Here is a 19,305-nt window from a genome sequence, read left to right as displayed (position 1 = left end):
GACTCTCCTAGAAAGGGCTACTTCAGCTGAGCTTGATGGGAACTAGTGATTGCCAGAGCTGGAGGTGAGGAGGTGGTGCCTTCCGGGAGTGAGGATCAGTGGGGCAGAGGGGGAGGGGGGGGATGAAGTCCTATGCACGAAGAACAACCAGAAGGCACTCTAGACCACAGTGTTGGTGGAAGGGATGTGCAAAAAGACTAGAAAAGTCGATTGGGGCCAAGTTACAGAGGGTCTTAGAGCCAAACAGAGGGATATGATTCTCTAGGTCACAGGGAGCTGGGGTTGACGTGTCAAAGAGAAGGGAGACCCATTAGGAGGTGATTGCAATGGTGGAGGGGAAGAGAGCCAAAACCAGGAGGTGACTGAGTGGAGAAAAGGGGATAGATAGATGTGAAAAAACTAGAATTCTATAGTATGTTGTTTACAAGAAACACACTTGAAGCAGAGACACACGCAGAGTAAAGGTAAGGTGCTAGAGCAGAATCTGTTGTGCTTCAGCTGAAGTTAAAAAAAAAAAGCAAGGGTGGCGATCCTGATGTCAGACAAAGCAAAAGCAAAGAGAGACCTGATGAAAAGAAATAAGGGGGTGCAGCTAGGTGGCGCAGTGGATAGAGTACCGGCCCTGAAGTCAGGAGGACCTGAGTTCAATCCGACCTCAGACCAAACACTTGACACTAACTAGCTGTGTGACCCTGGGCAACTCACTTAGCCCCAACTGCCTAAAACAAAAACAAAACAAAACAAAAACAAATGAAAAGAGGTAAGGAAGGAAACTTCACCTTACTAAAAGGTACCACAGATGATGAAGTGATATCAGTACTAAACACACATGTACCAAATGATATAGCATCCAGATTCTTCAGGGAGAAGTTAAGTGAGTTACAGGTTCATGACCAAATAAGAGACAGAGTGTGTTACAAAATGTGAAATAGAAAATTTTGATTATATTAAATTAAAAAGCTTTTACACAAACAAAACCAAGGCAACCAAAATTAGAAGGAAAGCAGAAAGCTTGGAAGTAATCTTTACAGCAAGTGTCTCTGATAAAGGGCTCATTTCTCAAATATTTAGAGAACTGAGTCAAATTTATGAGAATACAAGACATTCCCCAATTGATAAATGGTCAAAGATATGAACAGGCAGTTTTTAGATGAAGAAATCAAAGACATTTATAGGCAAATGAGGAAGTGCTTTAAATCACTTTTTATTGTCTTGGGTTTTTTTGTTTGTTTATTTTTTGCAACACAGTTGGGGTTAAGTGACTTGCCCAGAATCACACAACTAGTATTAAGTGATTAAGGCTGGATTTGAACTCAGGTCTTTCTGACTCCAGAGCCAGTGCTCTAGACCCACTGTGCCACCTAGCTGCCCCTTTAAATCACTTTTGACTAGAGAAATGCAGATTAAAACAACTCTGAGGTACCACCTCACACCTATCAGATTGGCTAATGTGACAAAAAAGGAAAGTGATACATGCTGGAGAGGATGTGGGAAAATTGGGACACTAATACATTGTTGGTGGGGTTGTGAACTGATGCAGCAATTCTAGAAAGCTGTTTGGAACTGTGCCCAAAGGGCTACAAAAGTGTGCATGCCCTTTGATTTAGCAATGCCGCTACTAGGTCTGTATCCCAAAGAGATCATAAAAAAGGAGAAAGGACCTCCATGTGCAAAAACATTTGTAGCAGCCTTTTTGTGGTGGCTTAGAATTGGAAATGGAGGGGATGCCCATCGATTGGGGAGTGGCTGAACAAGCTGTGGCATAGGAATGTCAGGGAATGCTACTGTGCTATAAGAAAACACCGAGCAGGCAGACTTCAGAAAAACCTGGAAACATTTGTACAAACTGATACAAAGTGAAATGAGCAGAACCAGGAGAACGTGGTACACAGTATCAGCAACGTTATGTGATAATCAGCTGTGAACGATTCCGCTTTTCTCAGCAACACACATCCAAGATAATTCCAAAGACTTAGGAAGGGAAATGCTGTCTACATCCGGATAAAGAACTAATGGACTCTGAGTGCAGAGTCACTTACTTTATTATTTTTTTGTGGTTTTTTCCCCTTTTGATCTGTTTCTCCTTTTTCAGCTGTGACTAATATGGAAATAGGTTTTACATGATAGCACATGTGTAATCTATATCAAATTGATTACCATTTTAAGAAGAGGGGAGGGGAGGGAGAAAAATTTGGCACTCAAAATCTTATAAAAATAAATGCTAAAAATTGTCTTGACATGTAACTGGAGGGGAAATGCTATTTAAAAATAAGTAGAAAGAGCCCAGGCTTGGAAGTCAAAAGGAAATTTTAATCCGTATCTGTTGCTAGCTTAAAGTGGGGCTCTGGGTAAAAATGATAATAATGATGACAATGCTACCAGCTAGCATTTCTATAGCTTTGTAAAGTTTACACTTTCTCAACATTATTTCATTTGATCCTCTCAACAATCCTGTGATGTTGGGGTTATTATTATTCTCAATTGACTCAGAGACCCTCGGTGCCCTGCTCAAGATCGCACAGGCAGTCTGTGGGCCAGCTTCCGCTAACACGATTCTGCAAACAACCTCATCCCACTTGCTCTCAGTGTCTTCATGATGGGGACGGTAATGATTACCCACTTCTGAAAGTTGTAAGGGTCTTGGATAGTTTTTGAGCAGAGAGGAGGGACACAGTCAGATCTGTGATATAATGTTGCTTTGGCAAATAGTGAGAACTTGGTGCTTATTGGAAGTTTCTAGAGAATCCGTTAAAGGGAGGAAGGGACACTGGATTATTCACACTATAAAGGGAAGGAGATAGTTTGAGCAGGTAAAAGAAGGTAAGGCAGAGTCATCAAATACATGGCCTTTGTCACTCCCTGGTGTGGCCTGAACAAAAATTAAAATGTAATTGGGAAACATTTGACAAAATAGATAATAATACAATAGAATCTAGGTAATGTTGATATGTGGATTTTTAAATCAGTATATGGCCCACAGGGATCCTCATGTATTTTTGTTGTTGTTGTTGTTGAGGCATATCTGACTCTTTGTGACCCTTTTGGGGGTTTTCTTGGCAAAGATACTGGAGTGGTTTTCCATTTCCTTCTCTAGCTCATTCTGAGGCCATGTTTGAACTCAGAGAGATGAGTCTTCCTGACTCCAGGCCAGGCGTTTTATCCACTGTGCCACCTCGCTGTATGTATGGTTATGTGTGTTTTATGGTTTATATGTGGTTTGATGGCATCCATTTCTTTTTGAATTTGACACCACTGATATAAGGGATGAGGCCTCTCTAGTGCCCTCGGCCAGAGCTACCATTTGGCTGTGGGTTATCTCTGCTAGACACAGACCAGATCGAAGGGAAAGTTTAGAGCTCAAAAGCCCTGAGTGTTGTACCAAGAATCCCTGTCCTGGGATGTGGCTGCAGCAGCATGCCTCCTGCAGGCAGGGGCCAAACTGCCTCTAGGCGGTTCTCTCACCTTTGCCCTCCTGCCCCCTGCTCCCACTGGCACCCCACTCACCACAGGCCCCAGAGGCTGTCAAATCCGGGAAAGCCCCCATCTTCCAGGTGATAGGAAGTGACGAAGGGGCAGGCCCCCCCAGAAGAGGCCCTAATTGGGGGGTTTAGAGAAGTACATTAGGGTTCCCTGTGATGCTTCAAAGTTATCTGAGCCCCAGCAAAGTGCTTGTGAAACTGGATAAATAATCTGCAACAGCGGAGTATCACTGGAGGGATGGTGTGGCTGGTTTTTGGAGACAAAAGTGCTTTATGTACCTTTAAGAGCTGTAGGAATAGAGGCTGTTTCTTTTGTGGAGATCTTTACTTTTTGGGCTCAAGAGTTGTTAGACCTGCCAGGAATGCAAATCACCGGACACCATAGTCTTACCTTTGACCTTCCCTCTGGGGAAGTGTCAAGCATCTCACATCCTCATCTGGATCTGAATTGAATGTAGAGTTTGGGGAAAGTGTGTGAAGTGCGGCCTTGACCCACAGTAGCCTCAGGATCTGGGGCATAGTTGAGGTAGCTGTAGTGACCAGGGCTGGCATGGCGCTAGGGCACAGTTGCTAAGCTCAGCAGCCAGGGTGAGTCAGACCTTGTTGAACTGGGTTGAAGTGAAGTGAGCTCATATCTGCTGATCCCGAATCCAACATATTCTCTTTGGAGTCTGCAGAGACCACACATTCCCCTGGGGGGAAGAGGGCGGTGACAGGGGTCTGAAAGAAAATTGCTGAGTGATCAGAGTTCCAGGGCCACTCTCTGACAAGTAGAAGGTAGCCCCTTGGGACCCAACACCTTGACCTTCTCCCTGCTAAGGAAGCCGGGGCAGCTGAGCTGAGGTGGGTCAGTAAAGCTTCCTTGTCTGGAGACACCAATCCCCAAGACAGTACGGCCCCACTCCTACTGGAAGGAGGTTTTATGGCAGCGGGAGCAGCGGAGGTGGAGTCTTTTCATGGTTAATGAGAGCTGTCCATCTTGGAAGGAGCGCAGAAAGGGGAGTGACCTCTGGGGGCCTGAGCTGTGTGGCTGTAGGGGTCTGGGGGTTGAGTGGCCTTCCCACCGCAGAAGCTTCTGTGTTTCCTCCTGAGTTGTGGATGTCCAGGGGACAGTCTTGTGTGCCAAGATCATATGACCCGCCGGGACCCAGAGAACCTGGAACAAGGCTTGGGCCCATGAGGACTGCTGATCTGAGTTTATGCTTCTCTCTTACCTCTCCTGCTTCATTTTCCTTATCTATGAAACAGAGATAAGACTATTCTTACTGGCTATAAGACTATGTAGACTATATATTCGATATTTATATTATATTATAATAAGATATGTTAATATATTATTACATATCATATATTATATTATAATATAACATTATATATTATGATATAATATATAATGTTATATTGTATATTGCAATATAATAATAATATATTAATAATATATTATATTATATATTATATAATATATTAATATATCATATTAGACTATAAATATATATATATATATAGGCTTGAGACTCAGAGGACTTAGGTTCAAATCTTGCTTCTGACCCTTTCCTACCTGCCTGACTTTGGGAAGTCATGTTATCTCCCTCATTTTGTCTTCTCCTCTTTGAAGGAAAGGAGATGTACTAGGTAGTTCTAAGATTGTGATCTCTGACCCTACAGTGTGGGACTGTTGAGCTCTTCAGATCATAACTTGTTATAAAAACAGGAGGGGAGTCTTACTGGATAATGGAAGTATTAAGATGTTAGAAGACGCCTGTTTGCTCTGCAGTAAGAAGGGCATCAGTCATCTCTGCCTGACCTACTTCACAGGGCTATGAGGAAGCCAGAAGAAGGGGCAGCAAGACATATTGGAGCTGCCAGCGGCGATGCGGAATCTAGGAGAGTATTGCAAGTGTTGCAAGGGTTGTCTTGTGCAAGAGAGGCTGGAACCAGGAGGGATGGATGGAGACTGCAGACAGGCAGGTTGAGACTGGATGCCAGGAAACATTTCCTAACAATAACAGAGGTGTCCCAAAGGAGAACAGGCTGCCTTGGACCAGAGTGGGCTCCCTGTATCTGAGGGTCATCACATAAAGTCTGGATGAGTCGATGGCTGGCATGTTGTGTGTGTAGGGGGCTTGGGGGGGGCGGTTCTTGTTTGGGTATAGGTTGAATTACCTGATGCCACCTCCCAACTCTGATAATCTAGAACATGACCCCAGAAAGATTTCATCAGAATCCCTCCTCTTTCCCTTCCTGGCTTCATGATCCTGGGCAAGGTACTTCACCTCTTTGAACCTCCATTTCCTCATCTGTAAAATGGGGTTATAACACAAGAGAATTGTTGTGAGATCATGCATGCCAACCTTATAGTAGTAGAGAAATGTATCATTATTGTCGAATAATGAATGAATGAAGTGTGTGCAAAGCATTGTACTGGAGATACAGACAGAAGAGTAGGCCAGCTCCTGCTTTCTGGGGGCTCCCCATTCTAATGTGGGAGACAACACAAAGGGAAGGTTTAGCTGCAAGTCCCTGGTCCTTAGGATGGTCAGGCCTTTCTCATCTTTAATGCCATTTCAACTGATGAAATCATATCCATTTCTGATGTTGAACCACTGGACTGGGCTGAGGACTTTAGTGACTGAATGTCCTTGTCTGGGTCCTCACTGCCTGTGGCTGCAGCCTTTGCAAGAGCAGGCCCCAGGCTGCATCTCCCTAGGAATGGCTTCCTAGGATAGAAGCAGAGGGCCTGGGCTGGAAACATGGCCCTTCCCAAGGCCCTTGGGTTCAGGGTCCTGAGCCGTTCTCATCAGAGTCTGAAGGAAAATGGTGGTCAAGGTGGTGGTGGTGGTGGTGGTGGTGGTGATTTGACCTGCTCAGCACGTGTCACCTCCCTTCTCTCCCATGGAGTGCCTGCCTGCTTCCGTTAAGCTGGCTTGCCACCTTGTGGTTGGCAGCTGGTTGGCATGGCTGGTCCCTTCATGGGAGCCTGATGATGGCTTTGAGGCTTGGGCTGGAAGCAGAAATGGTAGCTGGAGATGGAGGGGGTGGTGCTGCCATTCCCAGGGCTCCTGGGCACATCGGCTCCCTGTTGATGGCAATTGGTCAGCAATTCCATTAGAAAATGGAAATACAAGAGGTGACTATCTTTGGGACAAATACACCTGGATCATTTTGAGAACAAGGCTGAAGAACAAATGATTACTGGTTAATTGACAGCCCCATGTTTAAGCCCTTGTCTCCTTTTTCCTCCTTTCCTCTTGGAAGGGGTCTTGGGGATGGTGACCTGTCTTCTCAGCTTGACTGTCTCCGTTGTTGTGAGATGAGGGAATGTGCCCCTGGGATACTTGGTGTGATATATACCAAGGAATACAGCCTGGAGCTATGCGGTATCCCAACCTCTGACTAGAGAAGGTAGGGTGAGGCTCTGCTTTACCCCCACAACCCATAGTTGGAGAAGGTCCCTGCCCGGGGAGTCATGATCCTTTATGATCCTTTAACCCAAATACACAAGACTTAGCCCCAGTAAGCCTTTCCATTGCCCTTGTCCAGCCTGTTGGCATCACAGCCCACTCACTCCAGGGAAGGCTTTCTGCCACCTCCCTTGGTCAGCCCTGTACCCGATTCCAGTGGGAACACAGGATCCCAGAATCCCCCAGCTAGCAGGAACCCCAGAGTCAGAGTTGGTTCCTTTTAAGCATCCTGACAAATTGTCATCCAGTCTTTGCATAAAGATTTTCAGGGAAACTTTACCTCCTAATAACTCCCTCTCCACTGTTCCCAGTTCTGCCCTCTGGGGCTAAGTGGAAGAAAACCAAGTCATCTATCATCCCACAGTCCCTCAAATGCCTTGATGACAGCTCCCAGGTTCCCCTGCGTCTAATTTACTCCAGGCTCAGAATACTCACCTCTTTCCACTGCTCCTAACTTATACAGCATCAGTCAGATATGAGAGAAACCAGGACCAAAGCACTTCATGAAAACCCAGAAAGCAGAGGGCATCTAATGAGAAGACTGTCTCCCCCGGGGATCATTGGTAAGGGCTGAGTGAGGGATGAAATCCCACACCAGTCAGCAAAAGACTGAGGAGAGCTAGAGAAACTGAGGAACATCCTCTGTGCTTCTGGAGTTTGGCTGTGAAAGGGAAGAGAGATGCAGGAAGATGGCTTGGGGGTGTGGGGGTTAGTGAAAGTATTTTCTCTGGCAGCCTTTAGAGAGAAGGGAGGATGGTTGGCCTATCCCATGCCTGGTATTGAGCTGGAACACTGGGACAGGGGCTGGACCTTTTGCCTAGAACACTGATAGGTGAAGTAACTTGTAAGATTTGAGCCAAGATCTACCTGGCTTCAAGGCTTGATCTCCATGTGCTACTACCCCAGGATCTGCTATATCTTCCCATCCCTTGTGGCAAATGCGATTCAACGTACTGGTGCAGCGTTAATTTGGTTCTTTTGTTGTTGTTCAATTGTTTCAAACTCTTCATGACCCCATTTGGGGTTTTCTTGGCAAAGCCACTAGAGTCGTTAACCATTTTCTTCTCTAGCTCATTTTACAGATGAGGAAACTGAGGCAAACAGGGTTAAGTGACTTGCCCAGGATCACACAGGTACAAAGTGTCTGATGCAGGATTTGAACTCAGGAAGACCCACCACTCTCTCTTTAGCAGTGCCACCAAGCTCCCCTTTCAGTTGTTTGGGGCCAGATGAGAATTGAGACAAAAGGAGATGGTCTCAGGATTCACCTTCACAAAAAAAAATCAGTCTGGGTGGTAGCGCGCCTCCAAACTTCTCAAAAATGATTAGCTTACAAATACAAAATGGAAAAATCGTAGAAGACGTTTGCTATTTATACTCATTTTTAGGCATCAAAACCTAAACAATGAACCTAATGAGGTGTGGACTGGGGGCTTTCATTGTCCATTCTGTAAAAGTGCCTTCATCTCAGAGCCCCAGTTACTCCAGGCCTGCTTCTTCCATCTGATAATTACAAATGGAGCAGGGAGTAGTTCTTAGAAGGAAGAGAGGAAGAAGTAACTAGAGAAATTTAGAGACAAGTGTGGTGGAAGACAGCACCATAGCTGAAAAGATTTTCCAGGAACAAATTTTCACATCTGAGTCCATCTGATTCCTCCTCATGTTCAACTTCCATACTCATCCTTCTCTCTACACCTCTCCCACCAATATCTTATCTGATGACTTCATCACCAAGGAGGGGCAAGATTCATTTTTCAAGTTCTTATATGCTTGGTTCCAGATGTCCTGTGTGTTAGACAGATTTCTTGTATGGCTGATATTTGTTGTGAAGAATAAACATTAAACCTTTCCCTGAGGAAAAAAAAAAAAGAAAGAAAAAGAAAATAATGCCTTAAAAAATAGATTAGACCAGATGGCAAAAGAGGTCAAAAAAGCCAATGAGGAGGAGAATGCATTAAAAAGCAGAATCAGCCAAATGGAAAAGAAGGTCCAAAAGCTCACTGAAGAAAATAATTCCTTAAAAATTAGAATGGAGCAAATGGAAGCTAATGACTCTATGAGAAATCAAGAAATTATAAAACAAAACCACAAGAATGAAAAAAATAGAAGACAATGTGAAATATTTCACTGGAAAAAACAACTGACCTGGAAAATAGATCCAGGAGAGAGAATTTAAAAATTATTGGGCTGTCTGAAAGCCATGATCAAAAAAAGAGCCTAGACATCATCTTTCAAGAGATTATCAAAGAAAACTGCCCTGATATTCTAGAACCAGAGGGTGAAATAGAAATTAAAAGAATCCACCAATCACCTCCTGAAAGAGATCCCCCAAGGAAAACTCCCAGGAATGTTATAGCCAAATTCCAGAGTTCTCAGGTCAAGGAGAAAATATTACAAGAAGCCAGAAAGAAACAATTCAAGTATTGTGGAAATACAGTAAGGATAACACAGGATTTAGTAGCTTCTATATTAAGGGATTGGAGGATTTGGAATATGATATTCCAGAGGTCACAAGAGCTAAGATTAAAACCAAGATTCCCCTCCCCAGCAAAACTGAGTATAATCAATGAAGTGGGGGAAATTTACATTCAATGATGGAGGGGAATTTAATACATTTTTGAGAAAAAATGAGAGCTAAATAGAAAAACTGACTTTCAAATTCAAGACTCAAGAGAAGCATGAAAAGGTAAACAGGAAAAAGAAATCATAAAGAACTTATTAAAGTTGAACTGTATATATTCCTACATGGAAAGATGGTATTTTTAACTCATGAGACCTCTCTCAGTATCAAGGTAGTTGGAGGGATTATACAGCTCTGTGTGTGTGTGTGTGTGTGTGTGTGTGTGTGTGTGTGTGTGTGTACAGAGTTGAATATGAAGGGATGATATCTAAAAAATAAAATTAAAGGATGAGAGAGGAAATGTACTGGGAGAAGCAGAAGGAAGAGGTAGAATGGGATAAATTATCTCACATAAAAGTGGTAAGAAAAAGCTTTTATCGTGGAGGGGAAGAAAGGGGAGGTGAGAGGGAATGAGTGAAACTTACTCTACAGGAAAATATGGGGGAAAGGGTTAAGAGAGTAAAGGGATCATAGAAGGGAGGTCACATTGGGGGAGGGGATAATCATAAACACTTTTGAGGAGGGACAGGGTCAAAGGAGAGAACAGAATAAGGGGGGGGATAAGATAGAGGGAAATACAGTTTTCCACAGCGTGACTACTATGGAAGTGTTTTGCATGGCTACACATGTATAACCTGTATTGAATTGCTTGCCTTCTCAATGAGGGTGGGTAAGGAGGGAGGAAGGGAGATAATTTGGAACTCAAAGTTTTAAAAACAATTGTTAAAAATTGCTTTCATATGCAACTGGGAAATAAAATACACAGGCAATGGGGTATAGAAATCTATCTTACCCTTCAGGAAAATATAAGAGGAAGGGGATAAGACTAATCTCTCTACCTGCTCAAATGATCTCATTTCATCCCATCTCCTTCAAAAGACTGCCCCCTCTGTCATTCCCACTCTCACTGATTTTCTATCTCTCTCTCTCTACTGGTTCATTTCCTACTGCCTAGTCACACCTCCATGTCTCCCCTATCCTGAAAAAACCTTCACTTGACCCTTCCATCCAAATAACCCTCATTCCATATCTCTTCCGCCCTTTGTAGGTAACTCCTAGAAGGCCTATAAGAGGTGCCTCCACTTTCTCTCTTCTCACTGTCTTCTTGACCCCTTATGACCTGGCAGTGGACCTCATCATCCCACCAAAACGGCTCTTTCCAAAGTTACTGGTGATCTCTTAGTTGCCAAATACAATGACCTTTTCTCAGTCCTCATTCTCCTTGACTTCTCTGCAGCCTTTGACACCATTGGTCCCTCTCTCCTCCCTGACAGTCTCTTCTCTCTAGGTTTTTGGGACACCTTCTCTCCTGGTTTCCTCCTATTTGACCACTCCTCTGTCTCCTTTGCTGGACCCTCTTCCAGCCCACTCCCTCTAGTCTATGTGTCTCTCAGGTTTTTGTCCTGGGTCCTCTTCTCCTTTCTCTGTAGTTGGTGACCTCATCAGCTCCATGGATTTAATTGCCATCTCAGCTGCTGATGCTCAAATCTGCCTGTCCTGCCCCAAACTATCTGCTGACCTCCAGTGTCATATCTCCAACTGCCTTTCAGACATCTCAAACTGGTTGTCTTATAGACATCTGAAGCTCAACATGTCCAAAACAGAACTAGTTATTGTTCTCCCTGATATCCCCCCAACACACCTTTCCCATTACTGTGGAGGGCAACACCATCCTTCTGCCCCTCAAGCTCCCACCCTTGGAGTCATCCTGCATGCCTCACCATCTGTCATCTCCCACATCCAGGCTGTTTTCAAAGCCTGTAGATTTAACTATGCAGCATCTCTCAAACATGCCCCCTTTTCTCCTCTGACACTGCCCCACCCTAGTGAAGATCCTCAACACCTCACACCTGGACTATGGCAATAGCTGCTGGGGAGTCTTCCCCCTCCAGTCCCCCCTCCATTTAGCCACCAAAGTGATTTTCCTGAAACACAGGTTTGATCATGTTAACTTCCCCCCCACCACACACACACACACACACACACTCAATAAATTCCAGTGGCTCCCTACTGCCTTCAGGATCAAATACAAAATGCTGTTTGGCATTCAAAGCCCTTCATAACCTAGCCCCCTCCTACCTTTCCAGGCTTTATACACCTTACACTGCAATGGAACTCTTTGACCCAGGGACACTGGCCTACTGGCTGTTCCCAGAACACTCATCTCTACCTTGGGCATTCTCTCTGGCTCTCCCCCCTTGCCTGGAATTCTCTCCCTCCTCTCTGCCTTCTGACTTCCCTGGCTTCCTTGAAGTCTCAACTAAAACCCCACCTTGGACAAAAAACCTTCCCCAACCTTTCTTCATCCTAGTGCCTTCCCTCTATTATTTCCCATTTTTCCTGTATATAACTTGCCTTGCATATATTTTTTGCTTCTTATCTCTCCCATTAGATTGTAAGCTCCTTGAGGGCAGGGACTCTCTTTTGCATCTTTTTTTAATCCCCAGAGTTTAGCATAGTGCTTGGCACATAGTAGGCATTTAATGAATAGGGTAGCTAGATGATTCAGTGGATAGAGTGGCACCAGGAAGACTCTTTTGTGCTGGGAAGGAGAGAGTTCCCTACTTTGGTACAGAGGTTACGTTAATATTTTCTCCACCACCGAAGCCTAGAAATCAACAGAACAATCAGTTTGGATTTGTGGCGATTCCTGTGGTGTGAACGTTCACAACTAAAATTTCACAACCAGCTCAGAGTCAGCTCCAGCCCGCACCCTGGCTGTCTGTGTTGCTTCACCAGCCAATCTCTGTTGTTTTTAATTGCTCTCTTTATAGCTAAATGACAAAAGATTTCTCAGGGACCCCAGTTCTTCCCATCAGGACAGGCAAGGCCAGTTTGGCTCTCCTCCACCAAAGGACCTGCTTTGTAAAGGACTTTGGTTGTTGGGAAATGGTAAATTCCCATGTGGAGGAATCCCCAACCCAGAGATCGAGGTCATGGGTTGGTCTCGAAGTCTGCAGCCCCTTGGTGCCCGTGAGCTTCAGGTTCCCCTTTTCTAAAGGGGGAGTCATGTTTGTACGGCCTCTCTCGGGGCAGGGCTACTGTAAGGAAAGGACTTTGTAAACTGCCTCAGAAATTGAAGGGTTTCATGTCATTTACACAGTTGATAACGAATTCATTGTCACTGCCAAGCCATACTGCAGGGGAGAGGGGAGGGAAATGTGGCCCAGCAACTTCCTTGAACATGCAGGGGGCTCACTGTCAGTACTTCCCTCCCCTCCTGGACCCTTGATTTCAGCCCTCTGACCCTTGTATTGTTCCATTAAAAATAACATGAGTGACTTCATTTGCCTTTGTCCACATTTTGTGAAATCAAGTTTCAACTTGTAAGTCATCTGATCACGGGAAGATCACAACACTCCCCACCTCCACCTTCTAGGCTCCCAGTCCCCTCTACCAAAAAGAAACCAGGTGTCCCAATCCCTACATCCTGTTATTCCTGTTTTTCACTCCTTTCAAAGTGTATATTAACTGGGCAGGAAACAGTGGTCAACATCCTTGGCTACTGAGACCCCAGACCCAGTTTGTTTCTGGCGCCTCATGCATTGCTAAATAAGTTGTCTGCATGCAACTCCTTGGTTTCTTTATTCCACTGGCAAAGTATAGAATCAATCAATAAACATTTGTTAAACACCTATGTGCTATGAACTATGTTAAGCCCTGGAAGGGACATTTGAAACCATTGAGTCCAAATCCTCCATTTTATAGATATGGCCACTGAGGCCTTGAAATGGGAAGGGATTTGCCTCTTGATGGAGTTGATGATGTAACATCTGCATGAGCTCTGCCAGCCTTGTCAGAGGCACTAACCAGGTCACTGACTGAACTTGTGACAGGACCCCCCTCCTGACTCCCAGTCCTGAGAAGCGACTGGGTACCCTTGAGCAAGGACATGGGCTTGCAGGTAAGCGGGGAGTAACTTCCAGGCATTGGGGGTGATCTACCGGTATGAAGAGAGGCAGGAAAGTTTGGTTGGAAGAGAGGGCAGGTGGCAGCCCCGTGGTGAGGGGCCAGGTTTGGATTCAATTCCATGACCAAGTAATGGGTACACGCTCAGACCCCTGACCACTGTAAGATGAGGATGGTCACTTTACCTGCCTCCTGGTTGAGTCTGTTGTGACATCAGCAAAGACAACATGCTTTACAAATGCTGGTGGGTAATATGGGGAAGCTGCTGTTATTATCAACCTCATTTACACATGGGGTGATTGCCCGGGAGGGGGAGTACTGCCCCCTCAGTCACACAACTAATGAGGAGCCTGGCTGTCTCCCCACTCCAAAGATCTTTGTAGGTCCCTGTTTGTTTCTTCCCGCAGTGTTTGAATCTCTCCCACTCTCTTACCAGAAGTGTATTGAGATCCTAAGTCTGCCTAGTAAACCTGGTAAACTCCCTGAGGGCAAGGAGGGGGTTAGCTTTTGTACCTGCCCCAGCACTGGGCACAGAGGACTACCTGTCTGCGTGGTGGCTTCACTGGGGTCTCTCAAACTGAACTGGCCACCCCACAAGGCCCACACATGCTCCCTGAGGGCAGGGGGTGGCCTCCTTCTGTTTCCTGGTCCTCCCACAGCCCTGGGCTCCCAGCTGGGACTCTAACCCTGACCCTAAAAGCTCTCCACAAACACCTTCCCAGCCTACCTAGAGAGCTCTGGGAACCAAGATCGGAACCTCTTCTTCTTCCCAAGCCTGGAGCCAAGTAGGGCCTCAGCTTCCTGCAGAGTTTCCTTCTCCTTCTTCCACCATAAAAAGTACTTTCTTTTTCCTGTTGGAGAGTGGGGCGCTTGGGCCCAGGCCTTGACCCAGGCCTCCTGACTGTTCTCACAAGATACTTCACCTCCCAGCTCCAGGCATTTTCCCTGACTGTGTCCCATGCCTGGAATACTCTTCCTCGTTTCTGCTCCCTGCCATCCCTGCCTTCTTTCAAGAGCCTACTAAAGCCTTACCTTCTGCTTGCTATTTAATTAAGTAATTGAGCATTCAGGGACTCCAGGTGTTAGGTGGAGTCTTAGGCTCATCAAGTGAAGAAATCCTGCCCAGAGGATGTTTGGAATATCAGGTGTGGCTAATAATAAGGGGCAGGGTGAGTCTTTTCAGCTTTAACCAAAGCTCAGAAAGGGAAAGGTCAGGGTGTCAGAGGGACCTTGGTGAGGCAATGCAGCATAGGGAAAAGACCACTGGACTTGGAGACAGAGTAGCTTTGACCTTGACTTGCTGTGTGACCATGATTGAGTGACTTCACTTCCCTAAGACTCAGTTTCTATCTCTCTCTGTCTCTGTGTCTTTCTCCCTCTCCCTCTCCCTCTCCCTCTCCCTCTCTCCCCTCTCTCTGTAATATAGAGGTAGTGTAATATATATATATATATATTATATAATATATATATATAGAGAGAGAGCTGAGTAAAATTAATTCTATTTTACTGATGTATATACACACATATATGTATTCTTGTGTAATAAATACTTATCTTCTGCTTGGAATGTAAGTTCTTTGAGAATAGAGATTGTTTCATTCTTTGCATTTATATTCTCAGTGCCTAGAACAGTGCAAAGGCTCATAGTAGGTGCTTAATAAATGTTTGTTGATTGGTCGATTGGCTCAACAAATCAATGTCCGGGGCCCAGACTGTCTTTCATTACACATGGAGCTGTTGCTCATGACCGAGCAGATATGACATTGACTCATCATGATTTAAGAACAGGGTTCCAAATGAATACTGCCCTGATCAGTCCTCATAATCTCCACACTGTATGCAATGAGGTGCTTTCCCAATACAGAGAGTTCTAGTGGGAGGAACAGAACCGTGTGGGGCTTGTTCAGAACCCTTCTCCTCCTCATTGTTGTGTCTGCTACTAGTGTTGTCCAAGGTACTTTCCCTGAGTTTAGAGAAGGTGAACTCATATCCCTTTACTCTTATTGTTATGAGAAGCAGCCGTTTCTCCACCTCGGTCATGAGCCTTAGAACATTAATCATCAAAGAATAAGAAGCAACAGAGGACATTTCCTAGGACCATTTCTAGGGGAACCCATCAGAGAAAGAGAAGAATGAGGTGGCAGTGAGAAGAGGTGAGCACCAGGGCTGGGAGCTAGGCCTGTGTTGTCATTGAGAGAGGACATTCCCAGATGAGGAAATTCCCTCTACCAGTGCAGGTTGACCCCTTCATTTGCAACCTAGAGCCTCAGAGAATTGCTTAGAGCATGGAGCACTGAGTGGACTGTTCCAGGGTCACTCAGCCAGGAGGTGTCAGAAGTGGTACTCAACGCAGGTCTTCTTGACTCTAATTAGGGCCAGCTGCTTCACCAGTGAAAATTCTAGTGCTGGATTCTCTGGTGGTTCACCACCAACAGCAGCCTTTTGGGTGGTTACTGTTATGTCTGTTTTTGAGAGGAGTACCTGAGGCCCAGAGAAGGGAAGTAGCTTCCCCAGGATCACAAAGGCAGTGAGTGGTGGAGTCAAGTGTTATCCTCAGGGATCCAGATTCTAGTCCAATCAAAGCTGGAAGAAACCTTAGAAATCACCTTGCCTTTTGTGTGTGTGTGTCGCAGACTCTTAAGGCAGTAAGTCTGGTGATGCCCAGGGACCCCTTCTCAAATAAGGGTTTTAAAAGCATGAAATTAAATACATAATGAAGAAAACCAATTATATTGAAATAGCATTATGAAAATACCAAAAACAAATTCATGGACCTCCCGAAATCTCTCTGTGAACCCTCGGGGGTCCTTGGACCCCAGTTAAGAACCTCGGCTCTCATCCAACCTGGACTTGGACAAACATCCCTAATGAGTAATTTTCCAGCCCGTGCTTGAAGGCATCCAGCGGTGATGAGCTGAGGCTGCCATTCCTACTCTGAGACTCCTCGAACTGGCAGGAAGTTTTTTACTTGCTTTGAGACAATGTTTTCTTCTTTGTTCCTAGCTCCATTCTCAGGGGGCCAAGCTGAGTAAGTGTGATTCCTCTTCCCCAAGACAGCCCTTTAAATACTGGAAGCCACCTCTTATTCCCAACCCACCTTGGGCTCCATTCCAGTGGTGAACACTGTCCATCACCATTTGGCTGCCTCTGGTTCACGGGATTACAGTCATTCGATGACATGCTTCCTGTCCCCCAAGCTTGGGCCCTGCTGGGTTGCTTCACTCTGTCACCTGTGGTCCATTTTCCAGCCCACACTTGTGCAAACACAGAGATCTAGTTGAGTGTAGGCATAATGGAGTCTAGTTACAGGGCAAGGAGAGGTGGGTGGCATGATGTAAAAAGAAGGGCACTGGGCTTACTAGATGTGGTACCCTGGGCAAGTCATTTCCCCACCTGTGCCTCAGTTTCTTCATCTGCAAAATGGGGGTGATAGTTGTATAGCAAATGCTTTGTAAATTAGTCAACCGACAACCAGTTATTAAGCCTCTTCTATGTGCTAGGTACCATAAAGATCTAATTCTAAAGCACTCAGAGCATAAAGGAGACTGATCATAAAAGATGAGCTAGATGGTTTTGGTTAAATAAAATGAAAAACTCTATGAGATCATAAGCCACAGAGATGCTCTGATTGACAATATCAGAGAAAGTTCCTCACTGGGCATTCTCTTCACAGATGAAATTACGGGGACAGTTAAAAAAAAAGCTGAGAGAATGAAGAGAATGTGAAGCGATTATAAAATGGAAAATATTTGTACCAATGAAAGGCCTCCCTCAGGATGCCCATCCATTGGGGAATGGCTGAACAAGTTGTGCTATATGAATGCGATGGAATACTACTGTACTATAAGAAATGATGAGCAGGCAGACTTCAGAAAAAACTGGAAAGAGATACATGAACTGATGCTGAGTGAAGTGAGCAGAACCAGGAGAACGTTGTACACAGTGACAGCCACACTGTGCAATGACTGACTTGCATACACTTAGCCCTTCTCAGCAATGCAAGGATTTAAGACATCTCCAAAGGTCTCATAATGGAAAATGCTATCCCCATCCAAAGAAAGAACTATGGAGTTTGAATGAAGACTGAAGCATTCTATTTCCTCTTTTTTCCCTCCATTTTGTTTTGTTTCTTCTTTCTTGTGATTCCTCCTATTGATTCTAATTCTTTACAACATAACTAATGTGAAAATATGCTTAATAGGGACGTATATGTATAGCTTATATCATATTGCACACCCATCTTGGGGAGAGAAGTAGGAAAGGAGGGGGAGAAAATTTAAAACTCAAAAGCTTATGGAAGTGATTGTTGAAAACTAAAAATAAATTAATAAGAAAAAGACCTCCCCCAGAACAAAGCAAAACAGCAAAGAGAAAAACAATAAACATAATGATCATGTCTGACCATGTCTGGTGTCTCACTGGTTCGTCCCCTCTTGGCAGTGAGGAGGAAAAGAGGTCTGTATCATTAAGTCTTCTCTGGGACTACCAGTGGCTTTGTAGTTACTCAGCATTCAGCTCTTTCTTGGTCAGAGTTTCCTTATCTGGGATCTGTGAACTTGTTACTGAAAAAAAGATTCATAATTGTTTTTCAATATGCTGTAATTGGTTTCCATTGTAATCCTATGCATTTTTAAGTATTAGTCTAAGAAGAGGCCCTTAAGTCTCACCAGATTGCCAGAGGAGTCCAGGACACAAACAACTGTAAGAACCCAAGAACTCTTGATTCTTAGTGCTTTCTCTTCCGGCCTTCTCCTCTTCCTTCCCTTCCCTTCCCCCTCCTCTTCCTTCCCTTCCCTTCCCCCTCCTCTTCCTTCCCTTCCCTTCCCCTCCTCTTCCTTCCCTTCCCTTCCCCTCCTCTTCCTTCCCTTCCCTTCCCCTCTCCTTTCCTTCCCTTCCCTTCCCCTCCTCTTCCTTCCCTTTCCTCTCCTCTTCCTTCCCTTCCCTTCCCCTCCTCTTCCTTCCCTTCCCTTCCCCTCCTCTTCCTTCCCTTCCCTTCCCCCTCCTCTTCCTTCCCTTCCCTTCCCCTCCTCTTCCTTCCCTTCCCTCCCCTCCTCTTCCTTCCCTTCCCTTCCCCTCCTCTTCCTTCCCTTCCCTTCCCTCCTCTCCCTTCCCTTCCCCCTCCTCTTCCTTCCCTTCCCTTCCCTTCCCCCTCCTCTTCCTTCCCTTCCCTCCCCTCCTCTTCCTTCCCTTCCCTTCCCCTCCTCTTCCTTCCCTTCCCTTCCCCTCCTCTTCCTTCCCTTCCCTTCCTCCTCTTCCTTCCCTTCCCTTCCCTTCCCCCTCCTCTTCCTTCCCTTCCCTTCCCCCTCCTCTTCCTTCCCTTCCCTTCCCCCTCCTCTTCCTTCCCTTCCCTTCCCCCTCCTCTTCCTTCCCTTCCCTTCCCCCTCCTCTTCCTTCCCTTCCCTTCCCCTCCTCTCCTCTTCCTTCCCTTCCCTTCCCCTCCTCTTCCTTCCCTTCCCTTCCCCTCCTCTTCCTTCCCTTCCCCCTCCTCTTCCTTCCCTTCCCCTCCTCTCCCTTCCCTTCCCTTCCCCTCCTCTTCCTTCCCTTCCCTTCCCCCTCCTCTTCCTTCCCTTCCCTTCCCCCTCCTCTTCCTTCCCTTCCCTTCCCTTCCCCTCCTCTTCCTTCCCTTCCCCTCCCCCTCCTCTTCCTTCCCTTCCCTTCCCCTCCTCTTCCTTCCCTTCCCCTCCCCTCCTCTTCCTTCCCTTCCCTTCCCCCTCCTCTTCCTTCCTTCCCTTCCCCCTCCTCTTCCTTCCCTTCCCTTCCCCCTCCTCTTCCTCCCTTTTCCTTCTTGTCCCTTTTTCCCTTTCTTTTCCTTCTCTTATTTTTAAAACTTGTTTTT

Source organism: Phascolarctos cinereus, unplaced genomic scaffold (assembly GCF_003287225.1).
Source record: "Phascolarctos cinereus isolate Bilbo 61053 unplaced genomic scaffold, phaCin_HiC Scaffold_1;HRSCAF=81, whole genome shotgun sequence".
Taxonomy (NCBI): domain Eukaryota; kingdom Metazoa; phylum Chordata; class Mammalia; order Diprotodontia; family Phascolarctidae; genus Phascolarctos; species Phascolarctos cinereus.
This window is presented reverse-complemented; position numbering follows the sequence as displayed.